The sequence below is a fragment of the Cygnus olor genome, chromosome 13, assembly GCF_009769625.2.
Source record: "Cygnus olor isolate bCygOlo1 chromosome 13, bCygOlo1.pri.v2, whole genome shotgun sequence".
NCBI classification, from domain to species: Eukaryota; Metazoa; Chordata; class Aves; order Anseriformes; family Anatidae; genus Cygnus; species Cygnus olor.
In genome coordinates, this window is record NC_049181.1 from 9,576,264 (window position 1) to 9,595,725 (window position 19,462).

At 42.3% G+C, this 19,462-nt stretch overlaps 1 protein-coding gene across 8 annotated transcripts in view; it reads right to left on the minus strand.

Annotated features, from left to right (window-relative positions):
* Positions 1 to 19,462, minus strand: part of HTR2C (5-hydroxytryptamine receptor 2C) — a 284,648-nt gene that overhangs the window by 160,684 nt on the left and 104,502 nt on the right. For 2 of the 8 annotated variants that reach the window (XM_040571967.1, XM_040571968.1), the window contains exon 1: positions 3,079 to 3,283. The exons of the other annotated variants lie outside the window; for them this stretch is intronic. The gene's annotated coding sequence lies outside the window, so the exon portion shown is untranslated. Of the gene's footprint in view, positions 1 to 3,078; positions 3,284 to 19,462 lie in introns of those variants that run through there. 8 annotated transcript variants of the gene reach the window in all.

A 19,462-nucleotide genomic window follows, 5' to 3' on the forward strand; every position in this document is an offset into this window, starting at 1 on the left:
CTTCTAACAGTCATTTTTTAAAAACCACTGAGTGAATAGTGGTAACATTAAGCTCACCACATTTTGCTTTACTTTTGCTTTTCCTGAACTACTTGTGTTGGTTTAGAATGCACTAAAAGGAGCTATTCTTCATGCCAAACATTCAAGGCTTGATTGCTGGGATGAAAGCATCACTTCACACTTCTCAGAAAATCTACATCAACTGTTTATGTGGCCGAAATCCTGGAAAAAATAATTAGTTTTTACTAATCCCTTTCACTCTGAGAAATTGTGGTCAACCAAAACCATGTCTTGGAAACATCCAGCATAATACTTCACAAGTTATTTTCTGCTGCAAGAGGTAATTAACCTCTTATAGAAAGCATCTTTCATCATACCAAACATAAATCAATTTGAGAAATCAGACATTTCAGCAGCAGATGAAGTGTTACCAACAGCAAGACCCATGGAAACAGGCTGGGGAGGGACTTGACTGTAAATCCCATTGCTTTATACTGCTGCTTTAGGCCAGCTTCCCCCATGAGGTGTTTTGGCTGAAGTTAGTCCTGTTCCTGCAGAGACGTTACTCCATACCACATACAGTGTCCACATGTTCCTCTGCTTAGCCCCAAAACAGTAGTTTATATGATTGCTGTTTTGGACGGATAGTTCCTACAAGTTTTTACATGTTATGTATACATGCACTTGTGTATATAATATTTTATATATATGTACATATATGTACTAATGGACTCTGCAATTAATTTGTAACAATACCTTCGACAGTATAAAATAAACACTTGCACAATTTTCCAAATGGTTCCAGAAGCGTGTTAACAGAGTATGTATCAGCTTCTCTTTTCTCGATGAGGTAAGAATGCTTAAAAATGCCAAGAAGGATGATGCACAGACATTTTAAGAGGGCTGTACTGATTACCTAGCATTTCATCCTGCATGCAGGGACCAAAAGGATTTTACCAGAAATTGATGTAACTGGACGAAAGAAGATGCTGAGAATGGCTCCCAGGGCTCAGACCCACAGAGCAGCAACCAAGCTAATAGTTCTGCACTATTTGTCTTCTGGGCCAGTGTCATGCCCACTAGAGGACAAGGCAAAACTGATGGCAGCAAGGGGAAGACAGAAGTCCTACAGCTACAGGAGGAGTAGGTAGCGATGGCAACAGTTCAACTCAACCCAGAAATGCCACTGCTATCATGGATCTGGAAAGGGAGGTTAGCAACACTCAAAAAAAGCAAAAATGCAAGGGAGAGCCTTTCATATGTACTTTGAAAATAAAATAAATAAAAGAGAATAAAAAATAAAGAAATATATAAAGCAATAAAAAAGAATGAAAGTAGCCTAGTAGGAATATAAAGTTCTTCACAAAACATTTTTTTAATATTTATCCAGACTCTGTAAGCTCTTGATCAGCATTTATTTTTTCTTTTTATATCTACTGATTTTAGGCACTAAACATCAGGTCTGGAAACCATCCGCCGCAGGCTGGTTCCTCCCTGAAAATCCAACCGGCCAACATCAAGTCATTGAAATTTTCCAGCTGGTGCTTTATTATAGCACCATTTCCTGGTTAGAAGCACAGGAAAAGTGGTTGCAGAGCACTAAGCCCATGCTAATACAAGTGCTCAGGTTGAAAGACAATACAAAGTGTCAGGTCTGTGTCTGAGCAGGAATGGGAAGCACACATCATGCTTGCAATGTCTGCCATCTGCTCCAGGTCCAAGTGCAGCTCTGCCAGATAGGAAAAAGAAAGGTTGAAAGAGAAGTGCAGCCACAGCAGACACGTGGCAGGAATTAGAGGTGTTTGGAGTAAAGTAAAACGATTTGCAATAGTATTAAAACAGTTCATTTTGCATTAAAAAAAAAAAAAAAAAAAAGAAGAAGAAAGCAATAACAAGCATATTTCATTCAAACAGAGCCATAACTCAACAAAATACTGAAGTACCCCTAAGGAGAGTCAACTTATACAAGCAACTAAATCACAAGGACTTACCCAGAAATTCATATTAAGCTAAAACCTGATGTTAGACAAAATAAATAAATAAATAAAAAGCATAAAACAACAACAAACAAATCTGGTAAGAGGGTGAGGGGATAATTTATAATGACAACTACTAATTTTTCCTGTGATTCACTCAGTGAGTAACCCCTACAGCTGCAGCTTTCTAAGCCACAAGGAAAAATTGATTAGGATACAAAATAGCTGCATGACTACAGAGGTTCCTGGGAGATCTGCAAGCATAGATCCTCTGTTCAAGGAGTCAGTGGTGGGGAAGGCCCATCACCACAGACCAGTCCACCCACTTAGCCCCCTGGCAGGCGATGCCCAGTTCCTGCAGATTGTGCCAGAGCAGCCATCAGAGGCACCTGCAGGACCGGCACCTGGTGCTACTGAACGTTGTCATTTAGGAGCTTGCTGCAACGATGCCAACTCACTTTGGGGTATTTTGCTTCTCCACTGCTGTGACGTCACATTAATACTCATGTAAATCCCTCACCTAAGAGGAGACTGAAGTTTTATATTACATGCAGATATTAACTGCATGTTCCTGTCATGCCTATCCAATAAAGGCATTTCTAATCTTAGCACCATTCCAACACAATAAGCACTAAACTTTCCAAATTCACTTTGCTACATAGGTTTAGCTAGTTTATGGTATACAGTCTCAAAAAGTAACAGTCAAATAAATAAAAAAGGTGGTTTTGGAGCAGAAAACCATTTACACAGGACCTAAGCGCAGACCTGGACTTGAACACTGAGGAGCTATTCCAGAATTGTTTTAATATAATAATGGCATCTGACCACTGCTGAAGCAGAGAAAGAAACATCGGTTCTCATTAGTAATCTACATCTGATATCCAAAACCTTTCCCTCCCCCAACCCTAGTCATTAAACCCTAAGAAATATTCAGGACAGACATACACATGCAATAAAATAATATGCACAACTGAAAATAATTCTGCTATGTACCATGCGGATCTGGTACAGAGGATTTTACTGCAGTCAACTTTGCTGCTGCTACTACTCATCCACGTACATGAAGCTGTTGAGAGTAAGCATGCATAAACCCCATGGATACCTGCTTATTGATCCATCATATTAGATGCTGGGTATGTTATTGCAAGACTCTTCTTCCCACGCTTAGCTCTTGTTAACAATTCCTTAAGGCCAAAGGGTTATGAAAGTTGATGTCCTTGAGAGCTTTGCAGTGCAGCTTCTGCCCCTCTCTCACACCCTGGTCTGCACCTCCAGGAGCACAGCTATAGCTGGTTTGGGCAAACACAAGCTCACAGCCAATACCAGTTTCCTGCCGAAGCTTCTCCCCAGGTGTCTTTATTTACATCTGAACACCATTTATGACCTGCTACAGACCAGGCTTGTTTTAGTACATGAGAAAATTTGGGCAAGCTGTATTTGCAACTTTAAGCTGAGATTTAGCTATCCTACAGAAGAAAAGATATAGCCTGATGAAAGCAGGAAAGGAAGGTAATTTTTTAAAACTGAAACCGTAATCTTTTATTGTTCTTCATGCGAAGAGAGCCTCCTATGTGCCCGTGTGGTTAAGGAGGCAGACAAATAGAGAAATGAGGCCTTTTGTATCTCTTTCTCAGGGTCAAAATTCCTTAGTACCAAATTGTAAAATGGAGCTACAAGTCTTGTAAGCCCTCAGGATAATCAATTAAATTACAAAAGTGAAATCACATTTACCAGGCTCATTCATTAAGAGAAGCAAAGCCTGCATTACAGAAGGTTTTGCCTCACCTAGTGCTGTCAGCAGGCAGTTCTACACTACCCGTGTGTTCAGAGCAGGGTTCTGCTTTGGCTTAGATCAGAGGAAAAGCCAACCCTGGTTTATTGCTGCTATTTTTAAGACTAAAACTCACTTATGCTGAATTGACACACATTCAAGAACGGCACAATTATCTACATTGAAAAGATAACAGGAAGAGGAGCCGCAGACAGCTTCAAGCATAAGGAATTGCACCCCTGGCAATCTCTTAGGACATCTCACTTGAAGCTTGTGCACATGACAATGGAAGACGCACGACACTTTCTTGTCATAGCCTGTTATCAAGTATTTCAGCTTCAGAGTGTCAGAACTGATGAACTAAACTTAAAAATGTCATCACAAAAGAGAACAGAGTGCTGCTGCCACCATCTGTCAGAGGCACAAGGAGAGCAGTGACAGGGAAGTGTCCCAGCAAGAGCACAGCTCTAGGGCACAAAGCACACCGCCTCCTTGGTCAAACAAGCACCAGCAAACAGGAGAAAACTGCCAGGCACAGGGCCCTTTTTACCACTGCAGGCAGCTGGCATGGGCACGAAGCCCTCATCCTCTAAAGCTCATCCAGCAGTCGGCAGAAGGTATTTCCCTCCAGCCATCCTGAAGTCTATTAGAAACGGAGGGAAAAAACTTTTCCAGGAAGTAGTTCCTACCTCCGAGTGGGAAAGTTGAACCGAGCTCTCGGATCTCAAAGGAAGAAAGCTGTTTGTATATATACAAGAAAGCCTAAAGTACAAAAGTCAGTCTGTACCATGCCTAGAAGTCAGGGCATGGGGGACGGGAACAGAGATACTGCCAGCTTTGGTCTGCAGGTGGGAAGCAAGCAAAAGGGAGTGGTGGAAAGTTGAGCCTAAGAGGCAGCATACAGTAAAATGTTCCTGAAACTCTACTAAATGTATATACTTACATCATCATCAACCCTTCTGAGTAGAAACCAGCACAGTCTGTCCCACGGGCATGACCTGTGCACCCCTTGAAGCGGTGCACATGGAAAGCTGTGTGTGGGAAGTGGCAGTGGCTCAGGGGCAGCTGCCCACACTCTCCCTGTAGCAGAGACCAGCATGTCCCAGCGCTGTGCCAGAGCAGCACTTCAATTCTAGCAGTCAGCTTTGGAGCACTAGGACTGTCACTTCCAATCTCAGCAGGGATGTTTTTGTGGCAAGTTTTTAGAAGCTAGAAATGATTGTCGTGGTTTAGAAGCTCAAAAATGACTCTCAAATTCCCCTTCTGTCCTTTGAAGGATGCGGTAGGGTCACTCCACCTTCTAAGCTTCAATTCCCAGTGGATGGAGTGACTCTGTTCCAGGCTGGTGGGCTGCTGAGAAAGCACCTGCAACAGCTGGGCAAGGACGAGAGAGGAAGGGGCCTAACTATTGGCTGTAACTCGAGGAAAGAAACAGCTACCCAGGGTGAAGAAAGAGCTTCAGAGAATGCCAACTGCTGCGAGGGTCACACAAGAGTTGCCTGCAGGCCATGCAGTCATGCATCACCTACACCATGCTGTATGGGTGGAGTGGGAACGCTGGGTGGTGATTTCCCTTCTATTTCTCCCAAGCTCCCTGCATGCCTACGTGGAGACAGCTATTTAACTCGCAACAAGAGAGAAGCAGGGAAAGGCAGAAACATACTTTCTTGTTGTGAAGGGAAGCAGCAGCTCTTCTTGAGCGCTGCTTCTGGAGAAGCACTTCAGAAGAATGGAAGGACTAAGCCAGCTGGAGAAAGATTTCCATCAAGCTAATTTTTAGCCAAAACCCTCCCCTCCCGTACATATCTCTGTAGGAAACTTCAAACAGTAATTACTCTAATGAAGTAGTCCATGGGAGAAGAGAAACATACACTCAAATTCTTGGCCAGTTCTAGCTGATATACTCTCCAGAAGAACAATATTTAGCATTTACACTAATGGCTTCCATCCAGTAACTAATTAATCCTCTCAACACTGAGGTATAAGATTTCATTTTTTTTTCCCGGAAAGGAAAGGAAAGGGAAAAAATGTGCTATCTCATGCCAATCTGCAATTACAAGAAGTTCACCTCTCTCTCGGTGAATAGGACTACTATTTTAGGGCCTGCTGCAGGTATGCACCAGCTCGACTTCCTATTAAGATCAGTATTCACTGAAAAACAGTTAACCACTGCCAGTCACCTAAAAGGCCAGATGTTCAACAAGAAATTATCTCCCTGAAATCCATTCAGGGAACAGTTACCAACTAGTTTCATAGCCTAGTTGTCTCTTTAGGGATGGTGATGTTTATTTCCCCAGCAAGGTCCAAATTAAATTCAAGCACATTTGAATATACAGCAGCATCTATCAGGGTGACTTTCCAGCCAAAAGTTGGTATAGTTTATAGTCATGCTGACAGAAAACATTGCTGCATGCCTATCAGGAGGAGACTTCACTCCATCCCTGAGGCAGAATATTCTCTGAAGGTTCCTGCAGCTGTGCCTCTGAAAAGCTCTGTGTCCATCTTACCCAGAGCAGCCATCTCCACAGAAGAGGTTTGAGAGCCAAGTAGTGCTTTGAATGTATCTTGGGCATGCTAAAATTGATCCTTGCCTGGCAATACAGAGGTATTGCATGGAGCAAGCAGAAAGAATGGATTAAGAGGCTGTTTCTAGAGTGCCAGTATCACAGACAGGGTCATCCCCAGAATTGGCCCATCATTAAACAATACAGAACCCAAATTTTAGCTCTCCATGGAAATCAAGCTGACCTACTCTGCTCCTTGCACCCAGAACAGTGTTTAAAGAAGGTCATCGGAAATGGTTTAAAAATCCAGAAAACAGAGCAGCCCAAGACCACATGTTGGTGAGCTCCTGAACAGAGACTTCTGTAAGTCTCAGGACTTGAAGTCTTACTTCAAGCAAGCAGCCCGTAGGGGTGATGCACTTAGCTCTTGCATTTTCACATTAGCACTTCAAAGATTTATAACTCCAAAGGTTTGAGAGCAGGTTTTGGGGCTTTATATTTCTGATGCAATATTTTTTTATATATAAAAGCTCAGGCCATACGGCACCTCCTAGGATGCAATTCACATTCAGTGCACAACCTCTATGAATTTAGGTAAATTTTCATGAATATATAAAAGGGGAAATTTTAAAGATGCACAGACTCAGATCACAGAAAATATTCTTCCTAAGCAGACCAGGCAATGACCATCAGGCAATGACTCGCATTCTGCACGCCCAAGTTGGCATAAAGTTTTCAGCTCTCTCTCATCTGAAGTGAATCAGCATAGAACTTGCCAAACTGCACCAAAACTTGAATCAATCCAGAAACTGAGCTACCATCACAGACTGCAAATATTACTTCTTAAGAAGTTATCATCTTAAGTTTGTTGTGCAAACAGCTAGCTTATCTTCAGAAAAATTCGTGAGGTTGAAAACTGAACAGGAAAAACATGTTTCAAGCATTCTTTTTTTTTTTTTAATACATCAAAGTCTTCATTGCAAAGCTTAAAAAAAAATATCTCATTAGAACAGGTTGCAAGAGTAGCTGGTTTTAGAAAGACAGTGTACTCAGTACAGCTCTGACAGCAGATCCCAACAGTCATAACCCACCACCACACCATGCTATGAAAGAAGTATGTTGACTTTTTACCACTTGCAGGGAAGCTGGCTGAGACCACACATTTTCCCGTGAATATTGATCAAAATGAACAGGTTTAGCTAGCCCTGAAAGAAACATCCACCCATGCCTTACAGTGAGAATAACGCATCAAGTACCATCAGGCACCGGGAAAAGATAGCATCTCTCCATAGAAGATGCAACTGCAAAGGCATAACGAATTAAATCACAAGACATAGCACAACTCTGTGTCTGAGCAACCCTAGCTTTGAAGGGAGAGAAGTGCCATGGATGTATTCTGGGATTCAGGCAAGCAGGCAGGGATAGGATTGGGATACCTCTTACACGTGCTTTGAGCCTGTTCTCAGTGTGGACAGCTGAGCAGTAGTACACAAGGTGAGAGTAAAAGATAAAGAGTGAACCCTGACTAATAATAATTATTATCATTTTTAAAGGAAATCAAGACAATCACATTTGAGGAGACCAATACTCTGCCTTCCTTGAGGACTTGTAAGAGACAATGTACCTCAGCTTGAGAGGTAAAGAAGGCAGAAAAGGGCATCAAGGAGGCAAGGCAGAGATGGAAGAGATGCAAAATGGGGCAATAGCCAGGAAGTCAGGCAGTCGGGGCCACAAATCCTGCCAGAAGACGGGCAGAAGCCATGGCTTCTCTGAAGAAGCAGAAGAATTCAGAGACTGCCTCTTCACACTGGTTCGTGACAGGGAGGGCCAACAGGCCTGGTGCTGGAAGCCTTCCCCAGTAGAGCAGGCAGTAGAGAGCAGAGCTGCAGGAAGAAGCAGGACAGCTGCATTCACTGCATGGACAGGGGATGCCCTGTGGTGTCAGACAGCAGCTGGAGAGGAGACAGAACAGAAACAGCTGGTTTATTCACAGATGTAAATAAAGCTCTCTAGGGACAAAATCGGAGGATGAAACATTTGAGACACAGAACGAAAAAAAAAGAAGACTGAAAAGCACTCTGTAAAACTATAGAGCCACTGACAAAAGTTACTCAGGATCATTGTATAAAATCCTGAGATTGTTAAAATATGCTGTTTAGAGTTGCTTTGCAAGTATATTACAAAAACAGTGTGCAGTTACTGACTGAGGACAACTTATATTTTCAAATGACTTTTCAAGCACACAACCATGTCACTGTCACTTTTCAAAGAGTACAAAATTTTAAACCTCAAACTCAGAAGTCAAGGAAACCAACACTGATACGTTCAGTACTAAGCTTCCATGTACACGGAAGAGAGTCTGGTCAGAAAAGCATCTGAGGCAATGGCAATTTTTTTCCTGAGACCTCCTGAAAAAAAAAAGTTTATAAACATGGTTTCAGGTGGAGAAGGAAGGGTACAGATCTGATATAAGAAGTGTGAAAAGACAGAATACCCTGATCTGTACAGTCGAGAGAGTCAGTATTTGCTTGAGTGCTCTAACAATGCGATTGAGAGGGCCCTTCTTTCTTTGTTAATGAATTGGAAAGATTTTCTGTCATGTGCATAACAGTTTCAGCTTTTTGAGCAGAAATAGAGAGCTCTGTCCCTTTGATCTGCTTTGTTGCCTATTCTAGTAAAGAAATGCAACATCATTTGCCAGAAGCTGAAGAGGTCACTATTTGAAGTTGACCTGCATCCTTTGACTGCTTTAATGCAAAGGATGCTACTGTATTTTTGCCAGAGTGAGTGGAACCAGCATCAAAGCAGGAACTAGACGCAGGTACATATTTGGCTTTCCTCACATCTTCCTATCAGCAGACACCAGAGCTGATCAAGATGACTTCATTCAAGGCACTTCCTCAGCTGGCCTAGACTGACAAACTGCCTCCACACACTGGATCCTTAAATCATAGCAACGTTTGACAAGGCTGCAAAGTCACTTCTTATGCTTTGCTAGAAACTCTGAATTATTGTTTGCCTCCCCTGCATAAGGAGAAGTACTAATTCTTATTACAGATCCAAAGAACCACCACAGGATGAATCACCTAATGAATTACTCAACTATTTGATTCTCTGCAGATGGCTTCATTTCCTACAGTAGCTCCCTACAAGCTGCTCTATTGCTTTCTCTTTGTGTCTGGCACAGTACTATAAGCCAAAGTGTAAGTCTTGATATTCCAAAACAACAGAAAGAAACATCAGTAACTGGATAAACATTGCATTTCACCCTCAAGATAGCATCTACAGGGGTTTTGCCATATACTGACTCTCGGACACTGTTGAAGTATTTACTATGTAAAGTTAAGACAGACACACATAGCTGTATCACCAAGTTTTGTGGTCATAGACTATTCAGATCAAACATGACTCACTTACAGCCAGACATGCAAAGTGCAGCTGGAATCCAAGAAGGAAAGCTAGAACTTCTGTTTTGGGAGCAGCTAGGAAAAGTAGTGACTACCAAAACAGGGCCCATACCTATTGCCCACCCCAGGTTTAAACCAGCAGGTGTAACTACAAATGTTCTATCCCATCCACCCTCAGCTATGCAGATTGCTTCTCATTTGACACAGGAACAAAAGGACCAGGTTCCTTCACATGGGAACCAACTCCCAGCAGCATTAGCAGGCTCTTACTGTTTTCCACATGCCAACACAAGGGCAGCACATCATCTTTGACATGCTGCTTCATTTCTGTTACTAGAGTTAACTCAGAATACCAATACAGACCTAATAAAAAGGCACAGTTTCTTCCACTCCTGCTTTCAGGGCAGAATCTCAGAATGAAAAGAAAAACCACCACATTGCAAGGTAACAGAAATGAGGAAATTTAATTTCAGCATTACAGTTTTCAGAGGAAAGAACAGCTAGAGAGCAGCAGGAAAAGCCAGCAAGAATTACACCAAGGAGACCTCAACCATGGCATATTTATCAAAACTCATGGGAAGAGTGTCTTACATGAGACCAGCTGAATGGCTACGGACTTCAGGAAGTATGCACTCAGAGTCCCTATGGAGCTCTCCTGTAAGTTCTGCAGCCCATACACATGATAGCAGCTCAACTATTTCTGCAACCACATAGGCTGATATGGCTATTTATACCCTGATTACAATGCATCATGTAACCCAAAAGCGACTGATCTCAAGGAACACTAACAAACACAAGGAAATGAATGGCAGAAGGGCATGTGGCTTGTAAGGAACTTCTACTTAAACAAGCAATACAACAAAGATACACCAACCCCCGTTCTAATAAGCTGCAAAATTGTATCCACAGGATCCACTAACATCATTATGATAAACAGTAATCTTAACAGCAGCTGGAACACTACAAACACGATTGCTATTAGCAGTTTTGATACAGAAATGTCACCTGATAATCCAATTTCTCTGACAGTGCAGGCATGCCTTCTCCCACCTGAAGCTGTGCCCCAGCTCTGCCTCCACAGCTTGTCACCATGCCTCCCACCTTATATTCCTTTCCATCCATTTGAGCTCTCCATGTGATCAACCCTTAAACTGTTCCAGTAAAAATGAGCCCGCTCAGCTTCATTCGTTTCATTTTGTTAAACGACCTCACTCAGTGCTTCTTCCCCCATTTCACCACAAGCCGTTCAGACAGCGGATCAGTGTAGGCAGCCACTCTTCACCTGTCAAAGCTGTCAATGCAGAGGTTGCATCCATAATGCAGCATTGGCATGTCTCGTAACACGCATCTTTGCAATTAATCAAACTTCAGACTTTTTTAATAAAGCAAGATTATTCCCATGTAAATTAATCAATCTTCAGGAGAGACACTGTCTTATTTTTATCTTTATCCACCTATTTTTTTCCCTGAGGTCCATGGTGCGAAGCCGGTTACATACCTCCAGACCTCTGTAAACACTGCTTGGAGGCCCTAGTTGTCCTCCATGAACTCATTTCCAACCTTGGGAACTACCACTATCAGGTCTGTCCACGGTCTTTGTCCAGGTATTCTGCTTTTAATCAACCCTCCTTTCCAGGAGACATGAAAGCACTTGTTAGCAGCAGTATAGCAAAACAGCTTGTTTTGCTTTTTCTATAAGGCTGCATTCAGACAGGTTGGACAGTTTTCTAGTTTTGCTTCACCCTTTCCTCTGACAGATACTTTAATACACATTACCTCAAAACTGGCAGCCTTTCCCCAAGGTGTAAGTGCACGCAGCCATGCCTTAGCCCTTATAAGTGGATTTCTCTCCACCCCAATTTTTATATAGGCTGCCCTCCAGCTGGAGAACAGCCGTATATTTCAGAGCATCCTTTTCCTAAGCCCACACCTTGGATGGAAACAACAAGACAGACATTCATAAGTGCAGGTGGCATCCCTGCAAATGACAATCTGTACTATGAGAAGCTTTTTATGCATCTTGTCCACACTTATTCATCCCTCCCTCCATCACTGTTGATAGATCCACAGGAAACTTTCCACCCTACATGGCTGAATCCTGTCTGGGTTTTGCTCTGCAGCCCAGCAACTCCTACTGTCTCCAAAACTACAATGCACAGAGATAATTACTATCTCCCTATCACATGAAAAACAGCAGTAATTACTAGAGGCATCATTTACAAGTAGGCAAAGTGGTAACGTTTGACTGTAAGTGTATTTTATGTTCAGAAATATAAGATAGACATTACTATTTCATAGAGGTTTACTTATTTTCTCCTGCTTCACCAGGTGTCGATACCATAGTTCTGGCAAAAGGTTACTAGCATATATTTATTAAAAGTCAGAAAGAGTAGCACTACAGATACAGCAAGGGGAGGACAGTCTGGGCTGTGTGAAGTTAGTACCATTTCAGCAAGCGGTGAAAGGTTGGAAGACAGAGACAGATAAATAACTGCAAACGCATCAACTAGCTATAACACCTGTCAAAAATGCACCAGAATAAAATGATACAACACAACTGATAGGAGAAGATGAAATGAAGAGACTTCAGTAAACAATGACCGACCTTAAATAGCCAGAAAGGCTCAAAAACTAAAATAAAATACAGAAATAGATGCCTAGGAGGAGGAGTGTTAGAAGTCAGGGAGCTCAAGTTGTTCACAGAGGATTTGTATTTCATAGGTTTATTTAGAAGGAAGGACAGCTGATACTGCTGCTACACTCCTGATTAAAATGTCCCAACCGAAAGCCCATTGAGACTAATGGCCCTCATGCTATTATAACAAGCTTTAAATCCACAGCCTTCAGGAAGAAGTGATGAAAATGGAGAAAATGACCTGCAAAGAGCAGAGTTCAGGTCCATGTAATTTCTACATACATCTCTTCAACCCAGGTATTCCTGTGTGTGCAAGCCTAAATCAGGGTGGGATACTTCAGCCAGGATACACATCAAGATGCAAGACCTCAGACACAAGGAAGCAACATTCAAAAGAAACTGCAGAGAAAGAATTACAAATGCAAAGGTGTCTGTTTTCCTTTCTCCATTCCAAATCCAATCTGTCATGCTGCAAAAGTCCCGCATTAGTCAGTAACCCAAAAAGGAGTTATTTTACATGTTAAAACTAAGTGAGCAGAGGAAGAGAGCTTGAATCATGAGCAATTGAGATTGTGAACAGGTGATTGCTACACTTTATGAAATAAACCTGTAACTTGTGCTTCAACTCCTGTTTCAGCAAACTCATATCAAAACATCTTTACAACTGTCTTAGAAACAGGGAAAATCTCACCCAGTTCCCTGCAAAAGAGAGTGGGAATGGAAACTGTGAAGCTTTGTGAACACAGCAAACAGCCCATTAATTTTGCTTTATTCCCAAATTCTCTTCATCCCTGGCCTTACTTACAAATAAAACTGAGCCTCTACATACAGAGAAATCCTAAATATTGACAGCTTGTAAAAGACTAAGTAGAGAGGATTACTATGAAATATTATTCCGTGGCTTAATTTGCTTTCCAGAGCAACTTGAATTTCATTAACAGAGTAGAAGGTATCCAATATTCAAAGAAAGCTTCCAAAATAAAGCTAGGGTTGGAAGCATAGCATAAGACATTGGGAACAATCAATATTTGCAAATGCCAGACATCTGCCAAACACTTAAGAAAAACTACGTACATTTATGTACAAAAGTATAAAGTCAACAGAATTCCTGAAATACACATTATGCACCATTTGTATGAGGTTCATTCTGAGCTTTAGGAATATGCTAAAATCAATCAAGCCCCATGGAAAAAAAGTTTATTTTTGATTTTGATCAGCTTTGCAATTCAGTTTATTGGTTGTATGAGCACACAGGATGTAATAGAGCACAGATAGGATTGAAAAACTGATCAGGACCGCTTATTCCAGCATCAGTGCTGACCTGTAGCCTGTCATTACAAACCCTTATTTTTCTTTCACAGCAATGTTTCATTATTTTCCCATATTTAGACTTTTATCACAAAATGGTAACGCCTAATTTACAGAAGTAGATCCTTTATAAAATGGATTTTCCTAAGCTGATTATTTAATATCAGCTTCGTTTTTTTTAATTATACTAAACATTTTCTGCCTTCAGATTTCACTGAAAGCACACACCATTCACATCTGCGTAGCTGACAGGCATTCCTAGTCCAGACAGCCTATTACATCCTCAGGCACAGCTGAATATTCTTGATTGTCCAGAGGGAGTGGGCATTTTACAGCAACAGATCTTATTCCTTTGGAACTGAGTGCTTCAGAAATTTCACACCAGCTTGACAAATAAATTATAAAGTACCTCACCAGTTTCAGCAAAGTACTTCTGATTTGCATTTGTGTAGCTAAAAATATGATTCAGAGGAAAAGTCCAAAACAGGCCCAGCTTGATTCAGTTCCCTGTTTATTCCCAGTGCTGAGTGAGTCAGCTAATGAAAAGCTTACGGGAGAGCCAGCAGCACTGGACATTTCTTGAAAGTCCACTTGGAGACAGATGCAGTACTACAAGCATTTGAACTCTGATCTTCCCTGCTCGCATCAGTTCTAGACAGAAAAAATCCCAGACGCCAGAGGATCAGCTGAGTTCATGCTGACGCAGTGTCCCAGGAACTGCCAGACCTGCTTGGGTTTCCTCGACCAGCCACGCTGCCACGTTTCCATTCTGCTGCTCAGCCCAGTTTCACTCTCAGTTCATTCCTATCCTGCACAGGCCGTGCACCTCATTTTTCACATTACGTGCATTTTACTTAAATCTCATCCTATTCACGTCTGCAGATTTCTCTTGGAAGACATTCCAGAAACCTGCTATCCAAGTACAAAACTAATTCAGAGGTTAACCACAGTCTTTAGATCACTAAAAACTGAGAAGATGCCAACTGTTAATGAATTAGTGACATGCATGATCATGGCTTATCTTGAAGCAGAAACCCTCTTTACACCCACAGTTTACAACAGAGAAGAAATACCCTGCTTAGCCCTTAGCACACTTCTAATTCTAACAGAAGACATTTCTTCTTGCAGACAGATATGATGAACAAATCTGAGGAAGCAAACCATAGGAGCCTGAGAAACTTCTGTCTTGAGTTTGAGTCAATGCAACAGAGAATGAGTGCAACATTATTCAGTAGGTCACCATCTCTCAACTATATACAAAGCCCATTAAATTCATAAATTAAAACATTGAAAATTACTGCATCTGATGAATACCACAAAAGAAGTTGCATTGGACAGTGGGCAGCGGTAAGACCCACACAGAATCAATCTCATGCAGACTGTTCCCATACTTTGCTGTGTGGGACAAGGAAACAGTGCAGAGCTGCACTCCTGCCTTTTCTTGTTCTCCATGTCTCTCAAGCCAGAAGTTTTCATAATTCTTACATGCTCATTCACTATCCACTTCATGTCACCACCACAAAACCCAATAGCTAGAGCTGTGGCTTCATTCCCCCACCTGCTTTTGTGGGAATTCCTGCTTGCAACTGGTTCCTTATTAATATTAATATATTAATTATTCCGCTTATTAACTCTCCAATGCACAGGTCATTTTCATCATGTGTTTATTCAGTTGCTAGCACAACAAGGTCTTGGTTGATGAGCACAGCATCTAGGGGCATCAGTAATGTACATTCATTAGTATGCTGCATTATAAAAATTCGATCACGTACCCAATGAGACTGCATTTAGTAATCCTAATATGACTATACAGAAAAATATTTACAATGAGGGATAGGGAGGATGATGGCCATAGAGTGCAACAACAGTGACATGAACCAGAGAGAACTGCTACATAAGTAAGAAACAAAAAGATTAAGAAAGCTCTGGAAAGGCAGCAATTAACAATAAAAGATACTATAAAGCTGTGAAGAGCCTACGGATACCAGACCAAAACATCTAAGCTTCTTGTTCTTGTGCTATGAAATAAGAGAGCAGTCAGAAAGAGTGAAGGCCTAGCAATTTAAACCTAAAAATAAAATCTGAGCTAATCCACTGGAATTTTGTGCCAAACAGCAGAGGCTAAGACTGAAGCAGGTTTCAAAAGATGATAGGGGCAGTGATATCATCTTACAAGAACAGATAAGTTTCAGTAGAAGAAACAAGACTGAAATGATTGCAAGCACCTATTTCCTTTACAGGGAACCGTCAGCTCAATTTCAAGCCACCCATTTCATTCTTACCTGCAGCAGGCTTCTTGTTCCTCCCTCTGATGCAAAGGTCTCTGATGCTTAGCGGGACCAGGAGCAGGCTGGGCAGAAATGGGATCCAGCTCAGCAGCTCCTCCGATCCATGAGCTGTATGCCTCTGCCCCAGAGAATCCACATTTTGTCCCAAACTGGGATTACATGTAATCCTCTGACTCAGAAAACCCCTTCACTACTGTAACTGCCGAGAGCACATCGTGCTGTGATCAAACAGGCATCCTTCAGCATCCTCCCTGGGGGCTCCCTGGTTAAATGGGCAACGGGTGCTACGGGGGAACCCAAAGCGCTCCTTCCCATTGATCCTCTGCCATGCACCCTGCCATCATCCACTGCACACACCAAGTGGAAGCAGGAATAAACAAAGGCAGAGAGAGCTGGAGAAAACAAACACACAATTCTGAAATGATCACCTCCAGACAAAAGCCTCACCATTTCTCCGATTCCTATCTGTACAAATTAGCTTGCACATGCATTGGCAAGCACCGGCTTTCCAAAACAAAGCAATAGCAGCAAGAGCTGTGCATGTTCAGGATTATTTTAGTTGGTCATTTTCTTTAGTGGGACCCCAGGGAACTTTTACTTTTCCAGTTCTTTCAAAAGCTTTCCATCATCTCACTGCCCAGCCTACGTCCAGTCTGCCTGCAAACCCGACCAGCCAGCTGTACAGGATCCAGATGCTTCTTTTTCCCATTGCTCAGTGTTTTACCTGGGCTGCTCTTCTGTTCACAAAGTGCTTCCAGCTGACATTGCTTGTGTACCACCACGCAGAGCTACCATCATGGCTATACACGGTACAGACAGATACTTAAAAAGCTACCAGTCTCTTACACAGGAACCACTCAGCCAATGCTTTGCCATATGCATTACCATTCCTAGGAGCAGGATACTAAAGTTTCTACAGTTTGGATTTACCACAGCCTTCCCTTCTGATCCATGGTGTTGCCTTGCTGCAACTCTTTCACTGTGCTTTAAAATTGAAACCAGTAAAATTAATTTTGTCAGATTTGCCAGGTAAGTCAGAGCTACTATATTTTCTTTTAATATCTTCATTTGCAATTTCCTGATTGCTTCCTCATCAAAGGAATGTAGTTAATACAGTGTATGTTAATTCAGAGTACATTTGTCTTTAATAGAAAAAAAGAAATAAGGCTACTTTAGTTGAAAATGCAACAAAGAATGCTGGACTATGGTTCAGCTTTTGGAAGGACTGAAGCATTTCCACCAGCTACCTGAGTTTGTGCAGAAAGTTCAAAGGTGCAGAAAGTTCAAGTGATCATGAATGAAAAGCTCTTCCCAGGAACACTGAACACTTAAATACTCAGATTAAACAGTAGTGGGGTGCTTTTGTAGACTTAAAAAAAAAATAAAAATCTAGAAAGCTTACCTAAATGTTTGCTATTCCTTTTTCATATTCGTGCAAGGAAGTGACAAGCAACAGCTCTTAACCAGTATCTGTTCTGTACCTAGACACATCTGATTACACATTCTGTTGGCGCTGTTAAAGCGTGGAAGTCTCCGTTTCTGAAGACAAAAATGTACTTCAGAAAAGGAATGCAGAGAAAATGAAGACAAACTACCCATGGTTTCGGTTTCATTTGGAAAACAGGCTGCCCATCTTACAGCCTACGAAGTCATCAGCCCAAACCACTGCAGGCCTAACATCCTTCTCCTCAGAAAGGACTCCCACATTCTCCTGAGGAGCAGACTGGGCATAATAACTCAAGTTGTGCTCCTAACCTGTTCCCTATTTCTTTCCTTCCCTGGGGACCTTTCCTCTCCTGATATCTTCAACAAGACAGACCAGGACACGTGCACTGTCAGCCCCCGAAACAGGGTAATTAAACATCACAGGACCAATTTATAGGAAAAAAAGCCAAGGAATGGAGCTGTGAAGCAGTCAGGTACATCTGAATCAGATGAGAGGAAAATTTCAAAGCTGCCCAGCACTGGGTCCCTGGTGTCAGGATGATCACTCTGAGCTGGGTCAGAGCTGGATTGCTCACGTAAAAAAAACAACTTGAGGGTAAAGTCGCAAGACAGCCACCAGGAGCTTCCTTGGACACACAGCGCAGATCAGGGGAGGCTGTTCAGGCAGCCAGGTGTTCCTGAATTTTGGGGAGGGAAACTTAGGAACACTGGGTCATGCATTGAACCCTAAGGAAAGTAAGATGGATTTCAGACCTTAATTTTTTTTCTTAATATCAGTGCTAGGGACCCTAAAGACACAGACAGATGCACTGCTTCTGTCCACGTCATGACAAGAAGCTGGGGAAGAATGTTGCTGCATGTCAAGATGGGGCCAACCTACAATTACCTGTGCCTGCTCTTGAACCCTGCAGATCCTAGGGTGCTCGTAGTCTTCCTTTCCACAATCCTGTCATGCTCTAAAGGCCTTTGCTGTAGGAACCGATAAAGAAGCTACAGCTTATCTAGATTCTGTTTGCTTTACACAGGCCTCACAAAATTTTAAACCCCATTAACCAAGAACTGCTCAGAAATGACAGGATTGTGTGCAGCCTACTTTTTTTGCAACGGGATTCTTGGGATTTGTGGGTCTCACAGTTTAGCACAGACTCACCAAGCCCCTGCAAACAGTTACACAGTGTAACAGACTCCAGAACGGTAGATTTAGCAAGCTAAGACCTTTAGAAAATTGACATAATCTGTATCAAGTTTTAAAGGAAATGAGATGTTACGAAGCCCTTCTATAGGTTTCATAGCCCTGGCCTTCTGCACATAATGAACCCGGTGGGAACACAGACACGATGTCCTCCTCACGCTGACTGAGCCGGATAATAAGGCAGTACTTCTGGGAAACTAAACTGAACAAGAACCAACTACTGTATTCTTATCAGAAACTTCTGGCTTTCAGCAGCTGAACTTCCTGAGGATTCCCACTTGCACTTTGCAAGTGGCCCATGGATAACCGGGCTTTCCTCCAGCTCCCGGCGCACCAGGGACCAGACCTCTGCTCAGCAGATTCGCATGCCAAACCTCGGCTGCATAAAAAACACAGCAGGAGGAGGTCCATGGAAAGAAAAGGGTATCTTAGAAAATGAAGTCAAGCAGACTGGTTAAGAACACGGAGTATTTGCTTGTGGAGTGACATTTGAACCTGCTCTGCAGTTCTGCAACACATGTGATGAAGAACAAGTCAGGCCACAAAAACATTTACAGGCTGACATGATTTGGGCATGCCTCGTTTTCCAAGTCTTTGAGGCCTGAACCTGGAAAATGCCAGCTGCAACTGATATAGAGCAGAAAATGCATTTAAATGTAACTTCATACACCAGTTACCCGGGTATAACACAGGATCTAGATGGGTTCCAGACTCCTTAAACACAGTACTGCACACAGGAGCATACTCTGACCTTTTACTCTACTGTGGATTTAGAGCATCCCAGCAAGTAAGCTGTGAAGTTGTGAGTCCCGTTTACTCCTGTCTTAAGAACAGGTGACATGGAAAAACAGCGCAGAGAGCCCAGAGGGGAAGGTCACATCCAGTCTTGAGATAACAACAAAGTCCTTTGGGCATCTTTCTCATTCTTCTGAAAT